General features: G+C 36.8%; 1 protein-coding gene across 2 annotated transcripts in view; it reads right to left on the minus strand.

Annotated features, from left to right (window-relative positions):
• Positions 1-18,450, minus strand: part of DIAPH2 (diaphanous related formin 2) — a 932,191-nt gene that overhangs the window by 33,804 nt on the left and 879,937 nt on the right. The window lies entirely within an intron of this gene.

Below are 18,450 nucleotides of genomic sequence, written 5' to 3' on the forward strand. Positions count from 1 at the left end.
AAAAAAAAAAAAAAAAAAAAAAAAAAACACGGGGAATATAGCCAATATTTTGTGATAACTATAAGTGGAGTATAATCTTTAAAACTGCATAAAAAATAAAATAAGTTAAAAAAGATCAAGTGAGATATTTTCTGTAGAGTGCCAGGCAACAATGTTTGGCATATAGTAAACATTAAATTGGAGAAGGAAATGGCAACCACTCCAGTGTTCTTGCCTGGAGAATCCCAGGGACGGCGGAGTCTGGTGGGCTGCTGTCTGTGGGGTCGCACAAAGTCGGACACAACTGAAGCGACTTAGCAGCAGCAAACATTAAATTAATTCAGTGTGTTAGCTGCATATTAATCTGAACCTTAGCAGGTATGCTTCATAAACATATCTCATCTCAATGTACCAACCTTGGGTGGGTGGGGGGGAACACAAGTATCAATTAACAGCTAGAGTTCAAGAATGAACTACTGAATATCTGAGTATTGAGAGGATGATAATGAGAATCAGCTTATACTTTCTGTATTTATTTTGGGGGCAAAGAATCCAGAGTGAGGAAGAATTTAAAATGCAGATTATCAGGATTTATGAGGAAGAGATATCTTTTTTCTCATTACTATAATAAACAGCAGTCAAAAAAAAATGCCTCATCAGACTTATGGCAGATAACAAAGAAAGTACAACTTTAATTACATCCTTGATTTACAGATAATGTTGCAACATCTCAAATAATGAACATCAAATTTTTCTGCAATCTATTTGCAAAGATGTGTGTATGTGTATGTATTTTAGAGGTGGGATGGGAAACCATCTTTCATTCCATTCTTTTTAAATGAGGATGCACTTAAATAACTGTTCAAGAAAGAAAATGCAAATGAACATTAAACTACTTACATTCCTTAAATTCTTTTCCAATATGTGTCAACTTACACACATTGTTACAGATCTAATCAGTGTTTATATACTCTCTTGTGATCTAATTCTTTCACTTTACATTGTTCATGCAACAGGACCACTATCAGACTATACTTGTTTCCCTATAGTTCCTCCCACATCTCACTTTGTGCTTAGACATTCTAACAGATATATGTTGCTACCTTGCTGTTATTTTAATTATAATTTCTGGCTGGTAAAAGTGGTGTTTTGCCATGTGATGATTTATTGTGCATTTTTTTTTCATGTAAACTTTCTCTCTCCATCTTTCATTTTGCTATATGAACTGCCTGGGGGACCAGGTCTAGAGGACCCTTACACATTTCTTCCAGTATCAACATAACCAAATTTACTGATTACTCCACTAACCCTGTACAGCTAAATGATATAACTATACACCTAATCATTGTCCATCCTCCTATGCTTTGAAAACAAATATCCAAATGGTCTCCAAATCCTGCAATAAATCTCTAAATTATTTCCCAATCTATTCTTCTCTAAGACTACTTTCATCTTCTCACAGTTATTTTTAGAAATCAGCTTAGAAAGATAACTAAAATACACGCTTGATCATATAACTCTGTCTCCAGTTAATGAATTTTTTATTGCTTTCAAGACAAAGTGAACTTTTTGAGCACAGCCTAGAAGGCCTTTGCAATGTAGCCTAATCTCATTTACAGCCCAACCTCATTCTCCCATTGTTTGCATAAATTCTATAATACATTATATCTAAATATACTACTCATTGTTCCTGAATATCATTCTTGCTTTTCTGCATAACCCTTTGTTATGTCATTTTGCCTCCCTATTAGACTCAGGTCCCCTTTCTCCCTATTCTACTCCAAATGCCTATGAATATCTTATATATCCTTAAAGTTCATCTCAAATATGATTGACCTCCTGAAGCTATTTCTCAAGTGGATAAGGCTTTGCCTGTCTGTGAATCCCCAGGGTAGTTACAGCTTGCTAAGAATTATTTGTATATTTGTGTTATCCCCTTGGAATAGCTTATAAGCTGTTGAGAAAGTGAAAGTCGCTCTTTCGTGTCTGACTCTTTGTGATCCCATGGACTATCCAGTCCATGGAATTCTCCAAGCCAGAATACTGGAGTGGGTAGTGTTTCCCTTCTCCAGGGGATCTTCCCAACCCAGGGATCGAACTCAGGTCTCCCATATTGTAGGCGGATTCTTTACCAGCTGAGCCACAAGGGAAGCCCAAGAATACTGGAGTGGGTGGATTCCTTACCAACTGAGCTATCAGGGAAGCTCTTGAGAACAGGGGCTCAACTCACATCTTTCTGCAAATGCTTTGCACATAGTAGGCATTCTGTATGTTTATCTTGAACTGAATATTTCTCAAGGTCTGAAAATCCCTATAACAGCAATAACTTTGCCTCCTACATGGTTGGATCATCCCTGCACTCAACATAAATATGGAATGAATACAAATTACAAACATGAACACTTTCAAAGTCATACAATTGGGTAAAAATTAAGAACGCGTATATTCTTACCCTCCTAAATGTAAGGCATACCTCCCACCCTCCCAGTTATGTCTCAGAAAAAAAGAAACTGTCTTATACTCCAGTCCTTACAGATTCTTTAATTATAAGGGGCCTTATCTAAACTACTCTATTTTTTAATATTAAAGTACTACTTCGAGAACACACATTCTGGGACATTCTGAGTCTGGGACAAACTCAATTTGCGTTTTAGGTGATTATGGAGGTAAATTTACAGAATGAGAGTGGGGGGATTGGAAACAAGAAAATGTAACACAGATCTAGGAATTGTTTACAGGGTATGTCCCCGGAGTATTAAGTGTTGGATATGATGGAATTTAAAAAAAAAACCTTTGAAAGATTACTTAAAATTGCAATTCAGTAAATACCTAGAGAAGATAAAAATATACATATACATATTTAAAATGACTGGAATAATCAACTGTCCTAGTGCCGTGAAACTGGATATGTGTGGCTTGGGATAAAGGTGACAGGGGTGCTATCATACACTGATTAAAGTCCTGTATCTCTATCTAAAACTTGGACACGAATGTGATGTATTCTAGAAAATTGTCAGGTAACTCAAAAATGGGCTCCCGTGCTTATAGAAACACTGATGTCAGTGATATATGTGAAGAAGCACAACAAAATTGTTTTATAAGATAGGATAGTGGGGGGGGGGGGAAGCAATTTTTCTACATGCAGATATTATATTGTACCATATGCAATTTGAATCCATCTGTACAATTAAATGAATTTCCTATAATAATTAGGTGTTTTACTATTTCATATACATTTGTGAGAGGCTATCTATATTCAAAATGGTCAAAAACTTGAAAAAATATTCACTTAGGAAAATGAGGCACACCTTATCCATACTTTTGAATCCATGGTGGTATGCATCCCTCACTTTGACCACAATAATAGTAAGAGCTGCCACTTAGAATTTGCTGGGTATCAAGGACATTGTTAAGAGATTTGCATATACGTCATTGATGCTTCAAGCAATTCTATAGGTGGGTATTAAGAAGCCATTATATAAATGAGGAGAGTGTGCCTCCAAGAAATTAAAAAGTTTGCTCAAGATCATGCAGTGAATAAGCAGTGGACATCCATGGAGTTTCAAAGTTCACAACCTGAACCACCACGTCATATGGCCCCCACAAGCACTGAGCCTGAATTTCAAGGTCCATGACTTTGACAGGATGGTGCTTAATATAAACAATGGTGAAGTCAAAAGTAGGACAAGAGCAAGAATTTTTGTAATCCATAAATGCATTACCATCTTCAATACAAACCCTTTTAATACATTTTTTATTCTGAATACATTTCAACTAGAAACCTGAAGAATACCACACTCATGATCTATTTAGCCTCATGATTCTATTTCTGGTGAGATTCACCGAGGGATGCTCTGTAGAAAGGAGTGGTTTACCCTTCTTTGTTTCCCTAACCTTCTTTCTGCTAACCATGTGTCTACAGTGCATGAACTGATCCAAATCACTTTACTTTCCAAAACATGCTAATTCTTTATACTCAATATTTTGTTATAATCTATAAGGGAAAAGAATCTGAAACAGAGTAGATACAGATATACATATGTACAACTGAATCAACTCTGTTGTACATTTGAAACTAATACAACACTGTAAATCAACTATACTTCAATAAAATAAATAAGTATGCTATTTCTTCACAACTTCTGGGGTAACCATGACTTTCCCTTCTTCACTGTTTATCTCTGTAATGTTTCAAGGATACTCCTCAGTGCCAATATTCTTGGCTTTGGTAAACAGGTTTGCACATATCGTATCAAAGCTTTTGTGATTTCAGTTGGTGGATTCTGAGTATAGTCTCACTGAACCACTATATTTTCCAACAGAAGAGCCCTGATTGTTTTAGGCTTTTATACCAGGGAATCCCCACTATTTGTTGGTTTATTACAAGTGCCTTCTCTGGCCTGATGTGGCCTGGTGCATGCATGCACAATTGTGTCTGACTCTTTGTGACCCCATGGACTGTAGCCCTCCAGTCTCCTCTGTCCATGGGATTCTCCAGGCAAGAATACTGGAGTGGGCTGCTATTTCCTCCTCCAGGGGATCTTCTTGACCCAGGGATTGAACCTGCATCTCCTGCATTGGCTGGCGGATTCTTTACTACCGAGGCACCTGGCCTGATACAGCAGCATCTTCTGTTTGGATGCCAATCTCTTTCCAGATGCTGACCAACAGAAATGTTGACCTATCACCGTCCTGAGTTCATCTTTTCGGGGGACAGCTACCAGTCACTCCTACATCGCTTTGCAAGGTGGGAATGAACAAGTGGGAGCCCGCCAGCCTGTGAATGCAGCCTGGCTTATTTTACCTTTTTTCCCCACAAAATACTTTTTACCCGCACGGAAGCTCATCTGCCACTTCTCAGCCCACTTGTGAGCCTTAGGAGAGCTTCCTGCAGTTTACCCCTGGCAGCTTGGCATTTCACTTTTAGTGAGCTCAGAACAGTTGAGTGTCAACTGCAAACTCTCTTTCTCCAGTTTCCTTAACTTTTTGACAGAATCAACTACTTCCGTGAAGTAATTAAAGCGATAATGTTTCAAACTGAAGGAGAAATATTAAGTGTAAAATTATCCTCCAATTAAAGAAAAAAATGCTCCATGCAGTGGTATTTTCTTTTTTTAATTTCACCCTTCTTCACAGTGATGATGAACAGTAGATCATAATAGAAGCCTAGATTTAGACATGCTACTGGCCTCATACCTCTGAAGGCATAAAAGCCAAGGATTAATCTGCCAAATATCCTAAAATGCAATTACTTTCACTGTCATCAATCCTTCCAATTGGTCCCCCCCAGGTTGCTTTGTAATTCTATCTGCCTCTTACATATTTAAAAAGCCTAATGTTTATCATTACTTCATTTTTAAAACTTTTATTTCCTTCTCTAGGAAGCCTTATTAATTTTTATACTACTCCTTTTTCAGACTGTAAAATAAATAAAATAGATTTTAGTCTTCTTAGATATGCCTCCATGGTATGAAGTTTTATTATGAATTTTAAAAAAATCAATGACCAGAATTCTAATTTTCCCATAGACATTTTAACAGAAAATAATGAAGACAAAATTTTAAAACAAATTTCTGCTGTAGCTAATTTAGTATGTGAAGAAATAGAATTCTAAAGTTTGTTTTTTTCTTTTGATCAATACAAAATTAATTTGCACAATCCAAATATACTCAACGTTTGGGGGTGTCTGTGTGAATGTATATCTCAGAACAGTGGTTTTGGAGTAAATAATCATAACCTAGGTGCTTCTCTAGCTACAACCTAGACATGTATGAAATGAAAAATTATAGATTGTGTAATCGCCTTAATATCTGCCTTAAAGTTCTGTCCTGAGCACAGGTTGCTGTGTCAGTTAAAGTTCCTGAATGATCCACCCAAATCTCATGTTAGTAGTAGACGCAGCATGATATAGTGGAACGAGCACAGAATTTAGACTCAGAGGTCCAAGGCTTACATTTTGCTCAGGCTTATTTAAGTCAGGAAACTAGTAATGAGTCACTTAATCTTTCTAATCCTCAGTTTCTTGACTTGCAAAGTGAGGAAGTTAATTTATCTTTCTATGTCCACATGTTTCTTGTGAGGCTGAAATAAGATAATGTAAAATTTTTTAAAGTAGTTAATAAACAATAAAGTTTTATTAAAATCAGTTTTATTAACTGCAAGGCTTATCTAAAAATAGACCTCTTGCCAATGGGCCACTTTTTATCTTTTCTATTGCTGGCTCTCTATTTTATACTATGATCCCTTGAAAAATAGTCATGGCTTTATGACTGTGTTCATAATTAAAAAAAAAAATCTAAATCTTTTTCTATGCCATCTTAATAAGCATGGGAGAAAGAGCCTTGTTGTTTTTATTTTACCACTTTCTTTTTAGTTCAGGTTCTTCAGCATAGGCCACTCTGATGATGTTTAAAACCAAGATATCAAATGACACTGTCATGATCTGGAAATGTCTGAGAGGTCCAATGGGAAGTCTTAGCAAATGTCAGAGTACCTCTAAGGCAAGGCAGATCCTCAGGATGGATAATGATGCAAGAGTTTAGTACTAAAGATACATACAGCAGGATGCTGAGGAAAGGCCTGCTTGAGGCTCAAAGGTCAAGCAGCACAAGTTTAATGCGAGTCAAGTAAAAGGTCACTTAGCATTGTGATTAGTGATGCTGAATGGGTACAGGGTGATGTAATAGATATAGTCAACTAACACTTCCATTTCAGGAGGTGTCAGAATTGATATTTTCATCCATTCCCTTCCTTTTTGACAAGTAATTATTTAGAAAAGTCAGTGACTGAAAACACATCCTAGGCAGCCGTCAACTGTTTGGTAGTTAGTAGTCTACTGTGGTTGAGTTGCAGTTAAAAGGCATTATAGTGGCTGATGACTTACAGACTTTAAGGGAAGATAAATTATCTCTACATATCTGTTCAGAACAGTCCTAACTGGTGTGTTTATCACTGGCAATTCAATTGTTAATTTTTGCTTTAAAGCAAAACAAATACACATTTTCAAGACAACACAGAAACCTGGAAGAGGAACTGATCCTAGTAGATGATATGAAAATGAGGAATACGTCAAATATGGCAAATGCATAGCAATAAACACTAAATGAAGGTGACAAAAATACCCCCAATAACAATATCCCACTACCACCACCACCACCACCAATAACAAAATATCCCCAGAAATAAAAAAATTAAAGGTTCCCCCCCCATCTGCTTTAAATAGCTATAAGGAATGCTGAGATATATGGTAGTGTGTGAAAGTTAACACTACACATTCATAACACAAAGGACTTGTTGCGATGGATAACATAATAAAATCCTTACAGGGTGACGGCTCATCCTAGGATATGAAGAATAATTGGAGTGGGATCTAAGCAATTTTCATGTGGCATCCACAGGGTCTCAAGAAGAAAGTGAAATCAAAAGGACATATTTGAAAAAGAGACTATATATTTTAAACTCATTTTTGATCTAGTCAGGACATTAAAGGATTTATCCTCACAGCTAACTGGCTAGTCAGGTGCATTCTGTGGTAACCACTTAGGGTTTACACAGGTTAGAACTGTAAGCTACACAATGAATTTTTTCTACATCTTTGTATCTTTAACACCTAACATGGGGCCTGCCACAAAGCTTGTAGCAAATAAAAGTACATTGAATCACAGACACTTTGCTCTTATGGGCCTTAGAGTCTTGGACTGGATTGGCCAAAAAGTTCATTTTGGTTTTTCATAACATGATACAGGAAAACCCAAACAAACTTTTTGGCCAACCCAATATACAGATGGGAAAAAATAATTAAATAACGAGTCAGTGAAAACAGATGCTAGGAATTATAATGAGAGACTCTCTTTTTCAAGTCTGTACTTCTTCTTCCTTAAAGCATGACTTCTTTTTGATCTTCTTGGGATAACTATGATGTGATATCAGCCCAATTTTCTGATAGGTCAGGATTGTATAAATCAGAGATGGAAGCTGGACCAGAGGACAAATACCAGTGAAGATCTGTCTTGCTGTAGAAGACAACTACTTTTGACTTTAAATCCTCATGGTTTCATACTATTTAAGTATGTATTTCATTGGTGAAATTTCTACTTGCTCTTGGTGATTTTAACTCAGCATTTACTGTGTCTACTATGCACATGGAAACAAAAAAGTGAGTACGTAAAACATAGATGTAATACTATATAGTTTGAATGATTTTTTAATTTTAATTTAAATTTTTAAATTATATTTTTAATTGATTTTTATTGAAGTATAGTTGATTTACAAAGTTGTGTTAGTTTCAGGTGTAGAGCACAGTAATTCAGTTACATATATACACACACACACACACATTCTTTTTCAGATTCTTTTCCCTTATATGTCATTACAGAGTATTGAGTATATGTCATTACAGAGTATTAAGCTCTCTGTGCTATATAATAGGTCCTTGTTGGTTATCTATTTTATATACAGTAGTGTATGTTAATCCCAAACTCCTCATTTATCCCTCAACAATATTTTTGCATTCTTAAAAAGTTTTCAATGTCTCTATGCTAAATTATTTGAGTTGTTATAATTGTTTTCAGTACCTCCCCCCACCTCCCAGCCCCCAAATCTGTCCTTTTTCATATTTCTAGATCAGTTCAACTGAAGAGTACCCTGATAAGGCAAGGAGAGTTGTTTAAACCTTATTCACTTTACTATACAGCAGAAGCTAACAAAACACTGTAAAGGAACTATACTCCAATAAAATATTAAAAAAACAAAACAAACAAACAAACAAAAAACCTGTCAGTGGATCCTACACCATGTAAGAGTTCAAACTTCTTTATATCAGAACCCTTCTTGGCAGCTGCCCAACTCCCCAGCCTCATCTCTTACCTTGCGTCTTTACATCTGTTCCTCAAGCCATACACTTTTTCCCCCAAGCCATATACTTTTTATTTTTTAGGACCATGGCAAAGCCTCCATTTCTCCCAGTTTTTTAAAGAGCTATGCCCCAAACCTGTCTGGCCTCCTTGTCTGCTAGGAAAACTACTTTATATCCTTCAAAGTTCAATCTAAATATAAAGCCTTTCCTCATAATCTGCTCCCTTCTCCCACTAAAGAGTCCAGTTTTTCTTCCATTGCAAACCATATATACCATTATCCAACTCAACAAATTTTAACATGAACTAGACTGTTGAATTAAACTTATAGACATTTTGCTCTGATGGGCCTTAGAGTCTTCTATTGGATTGGCCAAAAAGTTTGTGCAGATTTCTTGTAAGATGGTATGGAAAATTCCAAACGAATTTTTTGGCCAACCCAATATATAGGTGGGAAAAAATAATTAAATAACAAGTGAGTGAAAACAGAGGCTAGGAATTATAATGAGAGACGCTCTTTTTCATGTCTGTACCTCTGGCATCTAGTGCTATGAGGATGGTGATCTGTCCTGTCATATTTTTGAATCTTTGCAACTTAGGACAGAATCTGGTTCACAGATGTTATATAATAAAATACTTACTTAAATAAATAAAATGTGACTTAACTCGGAATTCATCAGTTGCCCAGGGACTAGGGTTGATGTTTACTTTTGTTTAGCAAACCTCTTCCCCATAGATAATCTAAAATTAATAGTATAAATAAGATTATAAAGAGAATATTTTAAATGCTTAAGAGAACAAACTTTTCAAATCCCCTCAAGTACTTTATAAGCATCAATTTACATACAATTGATATGCTAATTACAATTTAGCCATATTTGTTCATTAAAACTGGGTCCTTAAGGACCTCTACTAGGCAATGTTTGAATGACTGAATCTTGTTAAAGTAGCTGAAGCTTCTGAACATGCTAGAGATACATAAACATGAATGTCCTTAACATTATTCCATAATCCCAATAATGTTAACTAAATCAAAATGGCCTTTTTCATTTGGCAAGATGCTTTATTAAATACTGTTTCACTTCATTTTATGATACTACTTAAGTCCATTCACTGTTACTTTAAGGATTAAAAAAATACCCACAATGTTATTAGTAAAGGCTCTCTATTATGTATTATAAAGCCAAATTCTTTGGCATGAAATACAAAGCCCTTTACCATCTATGACCTCCTCATTCTCTCCTATATAGCCCATCTGTGTATCCTACCACTTCTTGCAACTAACCCTACAGTCCAGTTATACTCCTTGCACTTCTTGAAACATGCTGGGTCTTTTCATGACATCATATTTTTATACATACTGTTGCTTTTCCTGTAATTCCCTTTGCATATTCATGACCATGAATTCATTCATTAACTCTGATATCTGTTTTTCCATGCCTCAAAGACAGCTCCATAAAGAAGCTTTTTCGGTCATCTAAGACAATGGTTCTCAAGGCAAGAATATTGGAGTTGGTTTGCCATTCCCTTCTCTAGTCAAGGAGATCAAACCAGTCAATCCTAAAGGAAATTAACCCTGAATATTCATTGGAAGGATTGATCCTGAAGCTGAAGCTCCAATACTTTGGCCACTTGATGCGAAGAGCTGACTCACTGGAAAAGAGCCTTAATGCTGGGAAAGATTGAAGGTAGGAAGATAAGGGGATGACAGAGGATGAGATGGTTGGAGGGCATCACCGACTCAATGGACATGAGTTTGAGCAAACTCAGGGAGAGAGTGAAGGACAGGGAAGCCTGGCATGCTGCAGTCCATGGGGTTGCAAAGAGTTGGACACATCTTAGTGACTGAACAACAATAAGACAATGGTAGTCACCCATTTCTCTGTGTTCCCAGCATATTTTGTTGAGACATATATTATTTATGATAATACATATTTCTGTCTACCTCCATTTGCATGAGGTCTTTGAGTGCCGAAACTGCATGCTATTCATCTTTCTATCCCACCATCGAGCATTGTATCTGGCACAAAGAAGGCACCTGTTGTGGATTGAATTGTGTCCTCCAAAAAGATATATTGTAGTCCTAACTGTGGTACCTGTGAATGTGACCTTAATTGGAAATAAATTCTTTGCAGATGAAATCAAATTAAGATAAGGTCATATATTGGATTAGGGTAGGCTTTATAACCAATGACTGGTGTCCTTTTTAGGAGAAATTTGGCAACACAAAGACTCAGAGGACACAGAGAGGGAAGAAGGCCATGTGACAACAAAAGCAGAATGTGGAGTGATGCAGCTGCAAGCCAAGGAATGGCAAGGATTGCTGGAAACCACCAGATGCTAGCTTCTCTGGTGGCTCAGACAGTAAAGAATGCCTGCAATGTAGGAGATGCAGGTTTGATCCCTGGGTCAGGAAGATCCCCTGGAGAAAGGAAATGGCAACCCACTCCGGTATTCTTGTCTGGGAAATCCCGTGGACAGAGGAGTCCAGTGGGCTACAGTCCATAGGGTCACAAAGAGTCAGACACGACTGAGTGACTAACACTTTCATTTCACCAGATGCTAGTAGTGAGACATGCAGTAGATTCTCTCTTCACTGACCCCCAGTGGAATCAACCTTGCCTATACCTTGATTTTGTATTTCTAGCCTCTAGAACTGTGAGAGAATAAACCTCTAGTTTTAAGCCACCTAGTTGGTGGTAATACATTATGACAGTCAGGAAACTAATATCTGCATGCATGCTAAGTCACATCTGATTCTTTGTGACCCTATGGACTATAGCCTGCCAGGCTCCTCTGTCTATGGGATTCTCCAGGCAAGAATACTGGAGTGGGATGTCATACCCTCCTCCAGGGAATCTTTGACCCAGGGATCAAACTTGGCATCTCTTATGTCTCCTGCATTGGCAGGTATGTTCTTTACCACTATTGCCACCTGGGAAGCCCAGGAAACTAATATAGCATCCAATACATTTTTATTGAAACCCACTCCAGAATGACCTAACAGAGGAGATTCTTTTATTCAGTAGAGGATCTATGCCCAATAAATTCTCCAAAGCATCTATTCTTATCTTCCATCTACAAGTTTCAGTAAGCCTATGGAGAGTCCCTTTACAACTTCCATATGTGTTTAAAGAGGATTCTGGCTGGAAAGAAGGGAACAGACATAAAGCCCAAAGAAAACTGACTTTTTCTCTTTACCATCATATCCACTGGGAACAGAGCAGAGACCTCAAAGCCATAGCTGAAATATTTAGGATCATGATTCATCCAATGAAATTGCTTCTCTGTTGTAGGATATTCCCTTTGGAGTTTTGGCTGGTGTTCTGTGCTCTAAAATGGGCCATATAATGCTGGAATCATCATGTGAATGTTTCCGAGTCTATAGTTTAATGGTAGAGTCATGAGGATTATTGCTATTACTGCTATTGCTCATAAAACCTATTTTAGGGGAAGTTTAGAACAAAAGTTACAGTAATGCACCCAGTAGATCCACATATAAAGCCACGTAAAAATGTTACTTCTCTAGCCATTTCATTAACATAGTTGCTGTTATATAAACATGACTATCTTCTATAGTCACAGAAAACTTTATTATTTATGAAATGCTTTGAGACACAGTCTTATTTAAAATAAAAATAACATCACCTTTTATTCACTTTTTTTCATTAAAAAACTCATTTTCTACCTTACTATCTTTTTCCTATTCTGATATTAATTTCCAATTTTTTATCTGAAGTCCATTTCTTCATCTCTGTTTCTAATTTTCTTAATAAGGCATTTTCCCACTCACCCTATTTACAACTATAGTCCATCACATTCATTATAATGATGTCCCTGTAAAAATATTTAAACTCTCACCTTTGTAGCTAGATCTCTCTTCTTATCTCTCTCACTTAAAAACCATAGAGTGAAATAAAACACAAAATTGAAGGTAAAGGAAGACTGCATTTCATAAAGGTTGCCATACAATTGCTTTTCTGAAGATTCGGTTTGCAGCCAACGGACATGCAACTGTTTCTTTGTTGGCTCTAGAGCTATCATCATAAAGAAATATTAGAATTCATGATATCTACATTCTTCCTCTCTTCCAGGGACTGGTTTAAGTCAAAACAAACACAGTGCAGAGTGTAAGCTGAGAAAAGAGACATACACAAATGATGCAGATGCTAGAAACACAGATTATAAAGTATCAAAGAAACACATAGCAAATGTTCCAGCCTGTTTTCTTTTTTATTTTTTTATTTAATGTTTTGGCCATAACACGTGGCATGTGGTATCTTATTTCCCCCACAAGGGATAGAACCCATGCCCTCTGTATTGGAAATGTGGAATCTTAACCACTGGACCACCAGGAAGTCCCATTCACCAGCCTGTTTTTTTTTTTTTTTTTTTAAGCTTCTTCAGGAAGGCCTTGGCTGAGACCAATTTATACTCTTCTGTCTGCTGACAAACCCCAACACAAATGCTGAGAGACCTATAGATGCCTTGTTGGGAGATCTCTAATAGATTTATAGTGGCTCTTGGTCTGGAACAGTGTGGAACAGATAAGTTTTGGGGCCACCATTTTAAGTAGCTAGGAGAGGTCAGTCATTATTTGATTTTATTTATGTTGCACATACTTAGGGTAAGTGCTATCACTTTGTGTTGAGATCTATTTGAGGAGGGGGACTATTTTAAGCATGTTACAAATATACATTTATTTAACTTTGGAACTTTGTAAAGTAGGTAATTTGATTATCTCCAGATTATAGAGGAGGAAAATATAACACAAAGAAGTCAAACAATTTACCCATATCATACAACTATTGGGCTGCAGAGCTGCGATTCAAATCCAGGGAGCGTCTTCTCTGTAGTCCAAGCAGTAACCACTATCCATCCTGACTTTCACTGATTTCTGGGCCTTCTAGACTAGCTTGGTTCCAGAGGAGGGAACCTCTTTAGCCTTTCTCAGTTTCTTGGATTATGGGTTAGTTTCAGTATCCCATTGGACTTTATGATTTACTCAGTGTTTAAGGTGTAAGAAAGCTTCTAGCAGGTACTGCTGGATCTTTTGAGTGGGGGATGTAATCTTTGTCTTCAGAGATGTTAAAAATGAGTTAATCATAAAGGCCACATGAAGACCAAAAAAAAAAAAAAAGTAACGTAAGGACCTTTCCAAAGCTTTCTATGCATCAAGAGACTGAGAAACGTGGAAGTGGGTACTTAGATTCTGCACCATAATTCTCCTCTAGGCTAGAAGTTGTGTTTGAGGCCATTACTAGGCATGCTGCTATGGATCTATATGTCTGCTTACAGAAGGCTTACCATTTGGGACTGACATCACCAGTTATGTCTTTGTTAGTTTCCACCATGACAGGAGGACTAGCCTGTAACTGAGCTATGTACACCCTAGTAGTATATCAAAGGGAGACTGGCGAATATGAAGATGAATTCTAATATTTATGTATTCACATATATAATATGTATAATACGTGTGTATATACAAGTACACATATACATAGGCACATATACATATATGAGGCTTCCCTGGTTTGTCAGATGGTAAAGAATCCACCTGCAATGCAGAGGATTTAGGTTTGATCCCTGGGTCAGGAAGATCCCCTGGAGAAGGGAATGGCTACACACTCCAGTATTCTAGCCTGGAGAATTCCACGGACAGAGTAGCCTGGTGGCTACAGTCTATGAAATCACAAAGAGTCAGACACAACTGAGCAGCTAACACTTTCACTTTCTTTCTTCTCACATATACATATATACACATGCGTGCATGCTAAATTGCTTTAATCGTGTATGACTCTTTGTGACCCCATGGACCATAGCCCACCAGGCTTCTCTGTCCATGGCAAGAGTAGTCTCTCCAGGCAAGAATACTGGAGTGGGTCGCCATGCCTTCCTCCAGGGTATCTTCCCAACCCAGGGATCAAACTTGCGTCTCTTAAGTCTCCTGGATTGGCAGGCAGATTCCTTACGACCAGCGCCACGTGGCAATACCCCACAGGTATACATACGCACCAATATATAACTCGAGAATGTTGAGAATTAGTCTATGCCAGAGACTACATAGAGACATTCTACATAGAGACATTCTCTATGTAGAGAATTTAGTCTATGCCAGTCTCTGTGCTAAAATGCTTCATAGAAATTATTATTCTGTTCATCATCATATCAAACCTATAATATAGGTATCATTATTTATCCTCTTTGACAGATGAGAAAATGGAGGTACAAAGATGTAAAGTCAGTTATTAAGTAGGAACTGTCAGGATATATACCCCAAATATCATCTATTACATATAATCTGAGTTAGGCCTTATGCTTTATCATACTTTCTTAAAACTCTTTTTACCTTTATATTTTCCCAATCCTTTTTTTTTTTTTTTGTTTGCCTACTCATTAAATAAAGTTTTTTAAAGGTAGGCAGAGAATAGAGTTGAGGCTTCAGTGAAATGTCAAATATTGCAATATTGTGTTACAGCACTAGGCCACACTGGATTTGAATATTTTCCCTCTTTAGTTTTTCTATTTCAGGTTTAAACAACTGCTGCATATATATAATATCCCTTGTAAAAAGCCTATTGTGTTTGCAATTATCGGAGTCTTAGAAGTTGAAGGCAATAAAATTTATCGTTGCCATGCAAAAAAAAAAAATCCTTATCAACACAGGCTATGGTAAAAATGTCTGGTTTATTGGTTGATCTGCGATATGTGAATAACATCCAATTCTGTTATGTTTAACAAGGAAAAAAATAAAATGCTATGAAAATGTTGTGAATATTTTATTATCTTAATTAGGATGTATTTTGAAGCAATAAATTTCACATCCTTGGCACATGATGATAAGCTGATACATATGCTAGGCAACTATATTATCAAAATTAAAATACATTCAGTGCACAAAACAGTAGTAAGAATAATATAAATCTAGATTCATTATTTTAGAAAGGAACATAGTGTTATGAGTTGAATTATATCCCTCCAAATTCCTATGTTGAAGTTCTAACTCCTAGTGCCCCAGAATGTGGCTGTATTTGGAGAGAGGGCCTTTAAAGAAGTAATTAAATTAAAATGGGGTTGTTAGGGTAGGCCCTAATCCAGTATGACTGGTGTCCCTATAAGAAAAGGAAATTATGCCAGATAACACAAACAAATGACCACGTGAGGACACAGCAGCCATCTGCAAGGCAAGGAAAGAGGCCACAGAAGAAATCAAACATGCCAATACCCCGACCTTGGATTTCTAACCTCCAGAACTATGAGAAAGTAAATTTCCGTTGTGTAAGCTACCCAAAAATATGAACTAACTTTTTGGCCAACCCAATGTTTGTTACAGAAACCCTAGTAAATGAATACACACAGTAATGATTAAGAAGTCAATAACTATTACAAAGTTCGTCAAAATTCTATAATTTAGAAGTTCTTATTTTGGTGGTTGTTCAGATAGGAACTCAAATATTGCTTTTCTCTATGGTGTTTTTTAGTTTCCAAGTCATGTCCGATTGTTTTGCAACCTCATGGACTATAGCCCACCAGGCTCCTCTATCCTTGGGAATTCTCCAGGCAAGAATACTGGAGTGGGTTTCCATTTCCTTTGCCAGGGGATCTTCCTGAACCAGGGATCAAGACAACTCTGTCTCCTGCATTGCAGGCAGATTCTTTACTGCTGAGCCACCAGGGAAGACCATGGTGGCTTACATTAAAACAAGCAAACAAACAAAAAATAACTCTAGCTATCTTGATATTTTCTTTTTACTTTATCTTATGGGAAAGAAATTTATACTTTCAGAAAGAAAATTGTTTAGAGTAAAATTGATTAGATGCTATTTTTTGAGGTGATGGTTCCAGAGCATAAATACCTATTCCTTAGAGTAGGTATTCTCAAATATAATTTAGTCCTGAATGTTATGTTTATATCCATTTAGAAGTTCACTATTTAATTGAAGCTGTATTAATTGTTGATTTAATTTAATATCTATTTATTTCCAATGTTGATTTCCTGATTTTTCATGTAACCTTTTCACATTCTCTTCTCTAGATATGTACAAACAAAATAACTTAGTAAGATTAAGATGTCTAGAGACCCTTAGTGACCAGATCAAGGTCACACTGTTGTGGACTAAAACTAGACTTCTGCAAGTCTTAATAAGCCTAAGTATACACTTCTCATGATCATTAGCTGAGTCAGTGCTAATTTCACAAATTATAAGTCAGAAATGTTTTCATACATAATTATGGGCCATTTGACTCATTTTCCAGACTTCATGCTATAATTTGTTGGGTTTTTTTTTTTAATTTTTTTTTTTTATTAGTTGGAGGCTAATTACTTCACAACATTTCAGTGGGTTTTGTCATACATTGATATGAATCAGCCATGTTAAAAAGAATTCATTTGAATCAGTTCTAATTTGTTGGTTTTTAACTTCACAATGCCATTTCTAAAGAATGGGGAGATGGAAAATAGGAATTAAAAAAAAAAGTCTTTAGGAAGGAAGTTATATGCAGAATAACCAGTATGGGAGACTCTATGCTTTGGGACTAACCAGAGTGAGAAATCTACCTAGGGTCTTCTGAAAATAGCCTCTGGATTAAACAAATTATTGAGAAAAAAATAAGATAAAAATAACCTACCATGACACATGTTTTACTGAATCATAACAATGCAAATATTAGTTTCAAAATTCATACAATCAAACAATAACCAGGAAGTGTTACTGATCTAATTTATCATCACTTGCGATGTTTCAAACTTGAAACCAGGCTTGGGCTGACTGAATTGGTGTTACCAGGCAAAATTGCAAAGTAGGTGGCCTTCTATTTATTTTTAGGCATTCCTTCCCTGCTTCTTAGTGGATGTACACGGCCCTCATTACTTCTCCTTATTCCCTAGCTTAAGGTCCCAAAGAGGCACTCTCACTGCTAACCCTAGCCTTCTCACCAAATAACCCTTGCTCTATAGTACTTCTCCCATTTTCCCTGCACCGCAACAAAATATTCTGTTCACTCACAACCTAGAAAGTAGTCAGAGTGGAATAATTATTAACAATATGGAGGTATAAAGTAGTGATAGTAACAGACGCTTGTGTTTTATAGGAAGATCTTGTTTACATGCAGCCTGAATTGAAGGAGGAGTTCTTTCGGGGGAGATTAATCTTCCCAATTGCTCTTATCTTTCCTTCTTTAGGCGCTTCCCTTGTGACTCAGCTGGTAAAGAATCTGCCTGCAATGCGGGAGACCTGGGTTCGATCTCTGGGTGGGGAAGATCCCCTGGAGAAGGGAAAGGCTACCCACTCCAGTATTCTGGCCTGGAGAATTCAGTCCATGGGGTTGCAAAGAGTTGGACACGACTGAGCAACTTTCGCTTCACTTCACTTTCCTTCTTTAGAGGAAATATTCTTAAGAATTTCACATGCCATTTAGATCTCTTTTCTAGATTTTTGGGCTCACAGTAAAGTGGTTGTGTCGTATGTTTGGTAGTGGGAGATGGTTGTGAGGCTGAATGTAAGGAACAAAAGTACTCAATAAGCAGCACAATGTTCTTAGTTAAAGTCCATGGAAGCAATGATGCTCAACTCAGAATGAACAAGCAGTTGTCTGAAATCTGTATATGAAAGACAGAGTT

This window comes from Cervus canadensis, chromosome X, assembly GCF_019320065.1.
Source record: "Cervus canadensis isolate Bull #8, Minnesota chromosome X, ASM1932006v1, whole genome shotgun sequence".
Lineage (NCBI taxonomy): Eukaryota > Metazoa > Chordata > Mammalia > Artiodactyla > Cervidae > Cervus > Cervus canadensis.